Below are 11,441 nucleotides of genomic sequence, written 5' to 3'. Positions count from 1 at the left end.
CCTGATAATGGTAAATTCCTGCTGCATTATCGGATGCACAAATAGAAGCACGGAAGAAGGAAAATGTCTTTTTCGTATTCTGAGTGAAAAGAACCACTAACGGTGAATTAAACGACTTTCAAACATCCGCAGAGCAAACGTAGAAGATCCTAACAAACCGTGGACTCCAACAAGTTCAACAACACATCCAGACTCTTGGAGGTTTTCATCTTTTCTGCTGTGAATGGCCCAGGAGTTTCCACCAAGTCATTGTGGATGTCACCCAAGTGAATATTTGTCCAGGTAGTTGGTGATTCTGACCAGAAATTTGGTTTGGTCCACCTTTTGTCGGGGTTGAAAAGGGTGATTTGTCGTCCGTCGATGCTTATGACCAATTTCTGGTCAAATGGTCTTGGGTCCTCTGCCGTTAGAGTGGATAAATAACCAGGATCAATACCCTTTACGTGTTTTCTCGCTCCGTCCGTCATGTTGAATTAGTGTTTCCTGCCACCGACCAAAATAATTCCCAGCATGCAACGCGCACTTTTATCAACAATGAAACTCGCCTATAAAGGGGAGCCATTTCTGCCACCGGTTACAGAGCAGGTAACGTCAGTGTGCTGTAAGAGGAGCTTAAAGGGGACAGTTAATGCTAAATTCGACCCTGTTACTTTGTTGTAAATACTTTTGCTCACTGTAAATATTTTTGCACTGTTTTGGGGATTTTTGCACTTTGGACACTGGCACAATAAACCACCTGCACTTGGAACTTCGATCTTGCCTGAGTTTTAAATAGAGCCCCGCCACATCGCTTTAACAAGATCAAAGAGAAAGTCAGAAAATCTTCTCTTACATAAAAAGGGAGAAACATATTCGCACAAGTCTGCTACTCAAACTAGATCCTATTCACACTTCATCTAACGGGCGACTTTTCTCCATTCAAAAGATCATATTTAGTTTGTTTCTCTCCATGGCAACGGCCCTCACTTTTCATCAGTCTGAGACCCCTGAATTATTTGGGTGTTTCAGTTTAAAATATCGCTGGTCTCAAATTCCACCTCACCTTTTTCTTCCCCATTCCAGCTTTTGTTGTCTTCCCATAATGCATTGCTCCGCCCGGCGCTTGTATTGTTCGCCCGTTAGCTCCTTTAGCCTGTGTTTTATAACTGTCTGGAGCGGTTTTATTCCCGGTGCCAAAGTCTCTCTGTTCTGAGGAGCGTGATCCATCTCCTCCTCACCCACAGGCTTTTGTTCTGGGACTAAAGATTCATGCAAGTTTATGCTCCAGCTAAATTTAATTATGACTTTTTCGTTGTTACATAAAAGGTGTTTTCCCATCCCCAGTTTAAGGGAAACAGAAAATCACCCAGTGATTAACAGGCAGCACAAGTTTGCTTCAACTGACTTGACAGAGACTTGACATTTGGATTTACGCTTTGTTTATTCAGAAATAATGTTGAGGTTGTTTCTATTAAGTTTAAGCATTTTACATTGGGATGTTCTGATCACATTTTTTTGCCCCCAAGTCCGAGTTGTTTGATTTTGAGCATCTGCTGATACTGAGTCCCGATCCGATACTTCTATAAAACATTATGAAATGAACTAAGGCTACGTTCAGACTGCAGGGCTTAATGCTCAAATCCGATTTTTTGCGCGGTCGTTCATATTTCCAATTAAATGCAACTTGTCTGTGACTCCAGTGTGAACGGTAAACGGCCCGAAAGTGTCCCACATGCGCACTGGAGACACGATGACGTCAACCCCATGCGTCAACCGCAGCGAGCGTGCTCTGTGTTTACGGAAGTTGTCCAAACATGGACGCGGAGCATTGAGCAACTCTGGAGATTTTACAGTTCCAGTTTCCGCCTGCTTCAGTGCAGAATAGTGACGTTTGTGTCTTGTTGATAACGTGTAGGTGGATGAATGCACTTTGACCGTTCAGACTGAAGTCACATGTCAAAAGATCAGATATGTATCAGTTTTCAGGAGCACATATCCAAGTGTCCTGGGTCACATTTTGAAAAAAATCTGATCTGTGTGGTTCAGACTGTCATTAAAAGATCAGATACAGGAACATAGGGGCCAAAAAATCGGATTTGGGTCACTTCAGGCTGCAGTCTGAATGCAGCCTTAGTAAACTTAATGAACTGGACAAAACAGGAGCCAGACCAGAACCAGATCAGACCTGAGACTCGACTCTGCACAATCTACACTTTGTAGATTTGATATTATATGTTTCATGTGCATTACATTTAAACATTTAGACTCGTCTATGAAATCCAAATAATACAAAATCTTACCAACGAAAAATTAGATGACAGAAGCCCCACAGCCTCTGTCCCCCACACTGCCCCCACATCCACAAACCCACAGCAGAGCGCACCACAACATTAGTCCCACGGCTCAATAGATCATGCTGTTGGACAGACCTTTACCACCAAAAGCACCAACTCCATAGCGCAACATGCAAACAAACAGCACCGTGCGATGACGCCATCGGAGACATCGCAGGTGTGAACATGGGCCACAGAACCTCAGGTAACAGCGCACGAACACGACACGACCCAAAAGTCCCAGTGTAAGTGCTCCTCTAGTCAGTGTTGGGGAGTAACAGATTACATGTACCGGAGTTACATAATCAGAGTACAAATTATGAGTAACTGTATTCAGTTACAGTTACTGTTTCAGTGAGTGGTAATTGGATTACAGTTACTTTGTTGAAATAAATGGATTACATGGCAGTATTTTCCTGTTTTCACATTTTGGGCTAAATCCCTTTTTTATTTGTTTTATTTATTTTTTTGGTAATTCCACTCATTGCCAGAAACTAAACCATGTCTAAAACCATGTCTAAAACCAGGACTAAACCAGATCTAAACCAGGTATAAACCAGGTCTAAAACCATGTCTAAAACTAGGTCTAAACCAGGACTAAAACCAGGTCTAAAATCAGGTCTAAAACCAGGTCTAAACCAGGACTAAAACAGGATTTAACAGGACTAATCCTACTGTGTGGACGTGTCTCCTCGTCTTCTATCAATAATATTTTTAATTTGGTTGAGTAAAGTCTGGACTTTTTATTTTCTTTTAGCAGATAAAACATCTTATGTTACAATATTCTAGTCTTTGCTGCTGTTACGGCCACAGGCCTCCAGATCCTCCTCTGGCCATATCTGCTTAGATCCCTGTGTGTGTGCAAGCCTCCATATCCAGACCCCCCTGCTGTGATGCTGTGATTGGAGGAATCAATTTAAAATGGCATCTGGAGCCCCTCCCGCTGATTGGTGGAAGCCGAAACACCTTTCCAATCCCGGGCCTACACCTGGAGCTCCGGCCCTATAAAAGGACCCGCCCCCTGCCACTCACGGCAGTTGTTCTGTTTGTGGACTTGCTTGCCACCTTTGTGTCTCTCGTGGTGTGTTTTGTCGAGATTCTAGAGTCCTGGTGACTTGGACTGTTTTTTTGTTTTTCTGTTTCATTTAGTATACCCTGTTTTGGTTAGCCACTCTGTTTAGAGCCTCTTTTTGTTAATTCTTATAAAAATCATTGTTTTGTTAGTTTTACCTTACAATTCTGTTAAATAAATCACAACATTAGTTTTACCATTTTACAATCTTGGTTATATTGTTACTTCCCCCTGTCCCTAGCAGAGCTGGGTCTACAGCAAATCAAGTAATCCAAAGTATTCAGATTACATTACTCACTTTAAGTAATTTATGATACATTATAAACTACATTTTAGGGTAGTACCTGTATCTGTAGGGGTACAATAAAAGTAACCTTACTTGTAGTAGTAGTAAGTGGCAGTAGTAGTAGTAGTAGTAGTGGCAGTAGTAGTAGTAGTAGTAGTGTAGTAGTAGTAGTAGTAGTAGTAGTAGTAGTAGTAGTGGCAGTAGTAGTAGTAGTAGTAGTAGTAGTAGTAGTAGTAGTAGTAGTAGTAGTAGTAGTAGTAGTAGTAGTAGTAGTAGTGGCAGTAGTAGTAGTAGTAGTAGTAGTGGCAGTAGTAGTAGTAGTAGTAGTAGTAGTAGTAGTAGTAGTAGTAGTAGTAGTAGTAGTAGTAGTGACAGTAGTAGTAGTAGTAGCAGTAGTAGTAGTAGTAGTAGCAGTAGTAGTAGTAGTAGTAGTAGTAGTAGTAGTAGTGGCAGTAGTAGTAGTAGTAGTAGTGTAGTAGTAGTAGTAGTAGTAGTAGTTAGTAGTAAGTGGCAGTAGTAGTAGTAGTAGTGGCAGTAGTAGTAGTAGTAGTGGCAGTAGTAGTAGTAGTAGTAGTAGTAGTAGTAGTAGTAGTAGTAGTAGTAGTAGTAGTAGTAGTAGTAGTAGTAGTCAGTAGTAGTAGTAGTAGTAGTAGTAGTAGTAGTAGTAGTAGTAGTAGTAGTAGTAGTAGTGGCAGTAGTAGTAGTAGTAGTAGTAGTAGTAGTAGTAGTAGTAGTAGTAGTAGTAGTAGTAGTAGTAGTAGTAGTAGTAGTAGTAGTAGTAGTTTATAGTAGTCAGTAGTAGTAGTAGTTAGTAGTGTAGTAGGTAGTAGTAGTAACAGTAGTAGTAGTAGTAGGCGTAGTAGTAGTAAGTGTAGCAGTAGTAGTAGTAGTAGTAGTAGTAGTAGTAGTGCAGTAGTAGTAGTAGTAGTAGTAGTAGTAGTAGTAGTAGTGGCAGTAGTAGAGTAGTAGTAGTAGTAGTAGTAGTAGTGGCAGTAGTAGTAGTAGTAGTAGTAGTAGTAGTAGTAGGCAGTAGTAGTAGTAGTAGTAGTAGTAGTGGCAGCAGTAGTAGTAGTAGTAGTAGTAGTAGTAGTAGTAGTAGTAGTAGTAGTAGTAGTAGCAGTAGTAGTAGTAGTAGTAGTAGTAGTAGTGGCAGTAGTAAGTAGTAGTAGTAGTAGTAGTAGTAGTAGTAGTAGTAGTAGTAGTAGTAGTAGTAGTGGCAGTAGTAGTAGTAGTAGTAGTAGTAGCAGTAGTAGTAGTAGTAGTAGTAGTAGTAGTAGTAGTAGTAGCAGCAGTAGTAGTAGTAGTAGCAGCAGTAGTAGTTGTAGTGGGTGTAGCCAGTTTGATCTGACATATTTGTAGTAATACATAAGAAGCTTTACTGTTGCACAAAACTGAGCAATGATCTGTTTTCACTGTGGGGTGGTTTAAAGCCGTGTGAATCACTGACAGAACAGGCCTGAGTATCTCTGAATGTTTTCCCTCTAAAATGCATTGATGTTTCACTCCAATCTATGAAGATAAAAGACTAGTGTTCAAATGTCAGACGGGGAAATCTCCAACAGAAGAGAAACAGCCCAAACCAAAGAGAGACAGATGAAAGACGGGTCAAAATATCAGTGCTTTTCTTCCTCGACTGGCGGCGAAAATCTCTCAAGTTCAAGATAATTTGACTTTCCCTCCGCACAATGCAACAACAAACTCCAATTAATGATGCTTTTACTGACGACCAGACTCACATGCCCACAATGCATCTCTGCGCAAAGCTTTTCATTTTAAACTCAGCAGACGAGAACATCTCTCAATCTTCATCCACTAATTCACAGTTTTTTGTTTAATTTTCCTCGAGGCTTGTGTCTGTTGCTCCTCTGTATCATATACTCACTGTCCCTCCTCTGCACTGATGGACAAGTGACTTTAAAACAGTAATGTGTTATTTATGACTTGTTACTGTCATTTCAAAGTAATCTGTTACATTACAATATTACAGCATTTAAAATGTAAAACATTACACAACTATTACATTACTTTTAAGTTACTCTCGCCAAAATATATGTGAAGATGCTGAACTTTTGTGCCGTATATAGACTGAACCAGGACTGAACCAGGACTAAACAGCATGGAGTTCTGCGTCAGTCCTTTCTCCTGTTACCTGACGTCTACACGTGCTCGACTCTGGCATTTCACCACGACTAATATGGAAGAGTGTGCAGAGTAATCCAGGAAGTCTTTGGGGAGGCGCGTATCAAGCTTTGTATCGGTGACGTATTTGGTGATGCCTGAAGCCTCGTGAACCGTCTGTACCACGTGACTGGTTCAGGAAGTGGTTTGTGGATTTGGCGCTTCATTTGAAACATAAGAGCCAAAGAAACGGACCATGGATATATTTTCCCCTGTTTGGGAACATTTTGAGCTGATATCTCCTAATAAGGTTTATAGTAATAATGACGTCATTGAATAAACAATATTACTAAATACATACATTTGACAACACAGTGTTTCCCCTGCTCTAATATAGTTCTTGTAAAAAGAAAAAAGAAAAATCTGTATCTACTTTTTCCTTTAACCTAACTCAGACTCCATGTTCATAAATTCACAATGTTATGTTGAAATCACAAACATTCAAATATTTAATCATTCATTTGTTCAATATAAATCTTTCCATCAGAATCACGATGAGCATGTTGATTGTTTTATTTTCACTCTGCCTGTTTGACATTTTTTGGCCAATTGATGGAGAAGTGGAGCAAATCAAGCACCTTGAAGCATCAGCTCAAGAGTCGAGCACATGGATGGAACGCTTCAGTGCTTCATGAGGCTTCATCTCACCATCACTAGTCAGAGGCCTCATCGAACTCAGTGTCACACAAACCCTGAAACAGCTGATTTCTCATCAACAATAAAAAATCAACCCACATGTACGCAGACTTAATATGATGAACTGAGATTCAGGAACAGCACCACGCCTCAACCTCCTCTCCCCCTCACCTGCGAACCACAGCTCACCACAACCACACCTCCAGTTTAGCAGAAGCCTGTTTGTAGCAGGTTATCCCATCACCCCAGTTTGTCTCAGCGAACTCGACCCCATCGTCCCACCTCCTGTCTTCACTGAGGGGTTGCTCAAATTGCAAAAACAAATTTGACAACAATAACATGACTTTTTTACGTTTCTCTGTCCAGCATGTTTAAATCTTACAAAGGTCACTTGATTGTGGTCGATGTTAAACCTGCATGTTTTAATCAGGTTGAGGAAACATGACTTTATTCTAATCTGTGGTGAGGCTCCTCCCTCTGGAATTCTCCTCCCCAAAACTTTTGGAGGGAAAATTCAAATGTAACAGGACACAGGACAGTTCCAGGAGCAGAGACACACAGTGTGGAGCAGGAGGATTATCAGAGCTGATCTGGAGGTGAGACTTTTCAAAGATTTTATTTGTTTCTCTGGCCTAGAATGTCGTCATTGTTAAAACATGTTTGTGGTGTTTTATTTGAAATTAGTTAATGTAAGGACTGTTTCCATGAGACAAATTGTATTTGACTGTCCATCTACAAGAGTGTGACAGTTGTACTCAGATTTGAATGTGTTTGTTCCAGAGTCGTCTACAAACACAGAGTGACGTCCAGAGCTCTGCTGGAGCTGTGGGGAAGTTCATTCATGAACTTCCCCACATGATGTTTCAGAAAAAAGGTGTTTGTTCATCTGTGGTCTGTATTTTGTTGGTTCTCAAAGTAAGTAACTCAACTAAAATGATTTTAAAAGAATTTTTCAAAATAAACTTCCTATTGAAACAGTTATGGTGTTTCTACAGGGTGATGTGGCACTAGGAGACTTTATACCAGATGCCCTCCCTGTTACTGCGTTTAGAGGAAGAAAAGCAGCACATGGTGAGTTTTGTTTCTGCAGATACACTTCTAATGTTCTTGTTCTTCTGTTCTGGTCCATTATTGTAGTAATAAGTACTTTAAATGTATTTAAACATGTACAACAGAGTAGATCATCAGAATGTGATCATCATGTGTTATTCTGTGTCCACAGGCAGAGACCAGAGCTTCTTCACTGGAATAAATCTTCACACTGTCCAGCTCCAAACTGTGTGTCTCTGTACTTGTGTGTCTCTGTGTGTTTGATTCTGTTTAAGACAAAACAGAACTGTGGAAAACTAAAGACTGTTTTTGTATTCTTTTACAGAATTAGATCAATTCAATTAAATTATACATACTTATACATTTCATGATAAGGTAACATAAGATAAATATGCATATTCAGCATGAATTGATCAAATTTCATCAACATGAAAAAGTGACGTTTATGTTCTGAGAAAAATATGTGTAGAGAGGATCGAAATAAGTTTCAAAGCCTAAACATCATTTTATTGCATGCAACCGCTTTCCAGAACTTTTTTACACAAATCCAGCGACCTTTTTTTTTGTGTTTTTTGTCTTTCAGCCATAAGACGCCTACGAGGGATGAGGGGGAGTCTCAGCTGCCATGTACATTTATCAATAAACGTCTTCTTCGCACTATATCGTTGCTGGCGTGGTCCGTGTTAGTGAAAACATGATTAAAAAAGCTCTCTGGACCTACTCACAGATGACCACACCACTGCTCTGACCGCCAAGCCCAGCCCACCGTGTGATCTGATGCACCTGAACATGGTCAGATTGGAGCTTATTCCTTTTATATCTGACACATTACTTAAAGTCTCAGCTGTAAAGGTGACACATCGACGCACTCTACAGTCCAATGATCTGATATCGCAATGATTTTAGTGAATTTGTATGAAGAAAAACCCACCACTTCAATCCAGGTTAAAAAAAAAAACACTGTAACGCGCATTACTCACATTTGTACAGAGTAAAATGTTACTATTTTTTTTTTTCCCTGTGACGCCACATTACTGCATTACAGCAAAAAGCAATGTATTACAGTAATTAGTTACTTTTATAACACGTTACTCCCAACACTGCTCCGCTGTACCATATACTCATTGTTCCTACTCTGTACCATATATTCGTAGTATATCACCCGTCAGTGTTGGGAAGGTGACTTTTAAAATGTAATCCCCTACAGATTACAGATTACATACACCAAAATGTAGTTTGTAACGTAAATTACTATTATTTATTTTATTATTATTAAATTACTTAAAGCGAGTAATGTAATCTGAATACTTTGGATTACTTGGTTTGCTGTAGAGAAAGCAAAGACCAGGAAATTGTAACATAAGATGTTTTGTCTGTTAAAAGAAAATAAAAAGCCCAGACGTTACTGAACCAAATAAAAAATATTATTGATAGAAGACGAGGAGACACGTCCACACAGCAGGATTTAGTCCTGTTAAATCCTGGTTTAGTCCTGGTTTAGACCTGGTTTTAGTCCTGGTTCAGATCTAGTTTAGACCTGGTTTAGACCTGATTTAGTCCTGGTTTAGATCTAGTTTAGATCTAGTTTAGACCTGGTTTTAGTCCTGGTTTAATCCTGGTTTAGACCTGGTTTTAGTCCTGGTTCAGATCTAGTGTAGGTCTAGTTTAGACCTGGTTTAGACCTGATTTAGTCCTGGTTTAGATTTAGTTTAGATCTAGTTTAGACCTGGTTTTAGTCCTGGTTTAATCCTGGTTTAGACCTGGTTCAGATCTAGTTTGGATCTAGTTTAGACCTGGTTTAGATCTAGTTTAGATCTGGTTCAGACCTGATTTAGTCCTGGTTTAGATCTAGTTTAGATCTGGTTCAGACCTGATTTAGTCCTGGTTTAGATCTAGTTTAGATCTGGTTCAGACCTGATTTAGTCCTGGTTTAGATCTAGTTTAGATTAGATCTAGTTTAGATCTTTAGTCTGTTTAGATCTAGTTTAGATCTAGTTTAGATTTAGTCCTGGTTTAGATCTAGTTTAGACCTGGTTTTAGTCCTGGTTTAGACCTGGTTTAGATCTAGTTTAGACTTGGTTTAGTTTCCGGCAAAGAGTGGAATTACCGGAAAAAAAAAAAGGGGGGGATATATCCCAAAATGTGAAAACAGGAAAATACCGCCATTTAATCCATTCCTTCAATAAAGTAACTGTAATCCAAGTACCACTCACTGAAACGGTAACTGTAACTGAATACAGTTACTCATAATTTGTACTCTGATTACGTAACTCCGGTACATGTAATCTGTTACTCCCCAACACTGTCACCTGTGCACTACATTTTTAAAAGTACTTTTCATTCTAAAGTTGCTGTTATTGCACTTTAAAGTTGCCTCATTGTGGGACAAATCCTGATTTTCTCTGCTTTTACTGGAACGCTCAGTACATGCCATCTGTACTCTTCTACTTTTCTGCTACGCTATGTTTTTGAATTCTTTTTTTTATTTTTTATTATTCGTCTCCATGGCAATGAGTTGGTTGAATGCTCTTGTGGCTACCTCAGTTTTGACCATCATATCATGGGATTTTTATCAACTAAATAGTGCATCTTGTGCAGTTCAAAGGACACTGTCAGAGTGTGTGAAATGAGCTGCAAGTTTTTCCTGTATCCATGGAGACTGTGTGAGAAGCTGGTGAAGGAGCCATGCTAGAGAAATGCCACAAACCTTTTACACCAAATGTGGTTTTCTAGAGGAAATAGCCCGTCTCATCACCAACAGAAACAAGAGGACAGAGTAAGAGTGTGATCCAACACGGCGACGTCAGCTGCGTTTGTTGACAACATTCTTTTTAGTACAATATGGCTGCGTTCAGACTGCAGCCTGAAGTGACCCAAATCTGATTTTTTTGGCCTCTATGTGACCTGTATCTGATCTTTTAATGACAGTCTGAACCACACAGATCAGATTTTTTCAAATGTGACCCAGGACACTTGGATATGTGCTCCTGAAACTGATACATATCTGATCTTTTGACATGTGACTTCAGTCTGAACGGTCAAAGTGCATTCATCCACCTACACGTTATCAACAAGACACAAACGTCACTATTCTGCGCTGAAGTAGGCGAAAATTGTTAATGAACTCCATGTCACTGAAGTGAAGCACATCACCACTCACCACTCTTGGCTCCGTCTCCACATCCACACGTTCCTTTCAACGGACGTCGCTGCCGCTGCCCCACAAAACACCACGACCAAAAACCTCGTCCTTCTCCTTCTCAATCTCCTCCTTAAAACAAGTAAGTTGTTCATGTTCTGGCTCTGGTACGAGAGGAACTTTAAAATCTCCAGGTGTTCAATGCTGCGTCCATGTTTGGACAACTTCTGTAAACACAGAGACGCTCGCTCTGGTTGACGTCGTCGTGTCTCCAGTGTCACATGTGGGACACTTTCGGGCCGTTTAATGTTCACACTGGAGTCACATACAAGACACATTTAACTGGAAATGTGAACGACCTCACAAAAACATTGGATTTCACCAAAAAAATCGGAACTGAGCATTAAGCCCTGCAGTCTGAACGTAGCCTATTTGACCATGTTCACACCTAAGAACTATGCACTTTCACAGTTCTGCACGTCCGGTAGTGGTACTTTAACTATGCCTGTCACAATAATTACTTCATCATCAGTATTTGAAGGCTGGAACTATATATTTTGGGGTGAAATATTTATATTGTGTATACGTTTTCTTTGTAAAAGTGGGGTATTTTTGTAGTAATGCGATCATATTTGAGTCCAAACTTCTGCAGCACGTCCTTTAACAGCATAGAGAACACATCATCTATTTTCTCCTCATTGCTCCCCGTTCATTTTAGAGTTGGTCTGAAAATGTTACTATTTGTTTTTAAAGCACTTCATGGACTGA

This window comes from Boleophthalmus pectinirostris, unplaced genomic scaffold (genome assembly GCF_026225935.1).
Source record: "Boleophthalmus pectinirostris isolate CB_2022bp ecotype Guang Dong unplaced genomic scaffold, ASM2622593v1 HiC_scaffold_23, whole genome shotgun sequence".
Classification (NCBI taxonomy): Eukaryota; Metazoa; Chordata; class Actinopteri; order Gobiiformes; family Gobiidae; genus Boleophthalmus; species Boleophthalmus pectinirostris.
The sequence above is the reverse complement of the archived record's forward strand: the minus strand, read 5'-3'. Positions refer to the sequence as shown.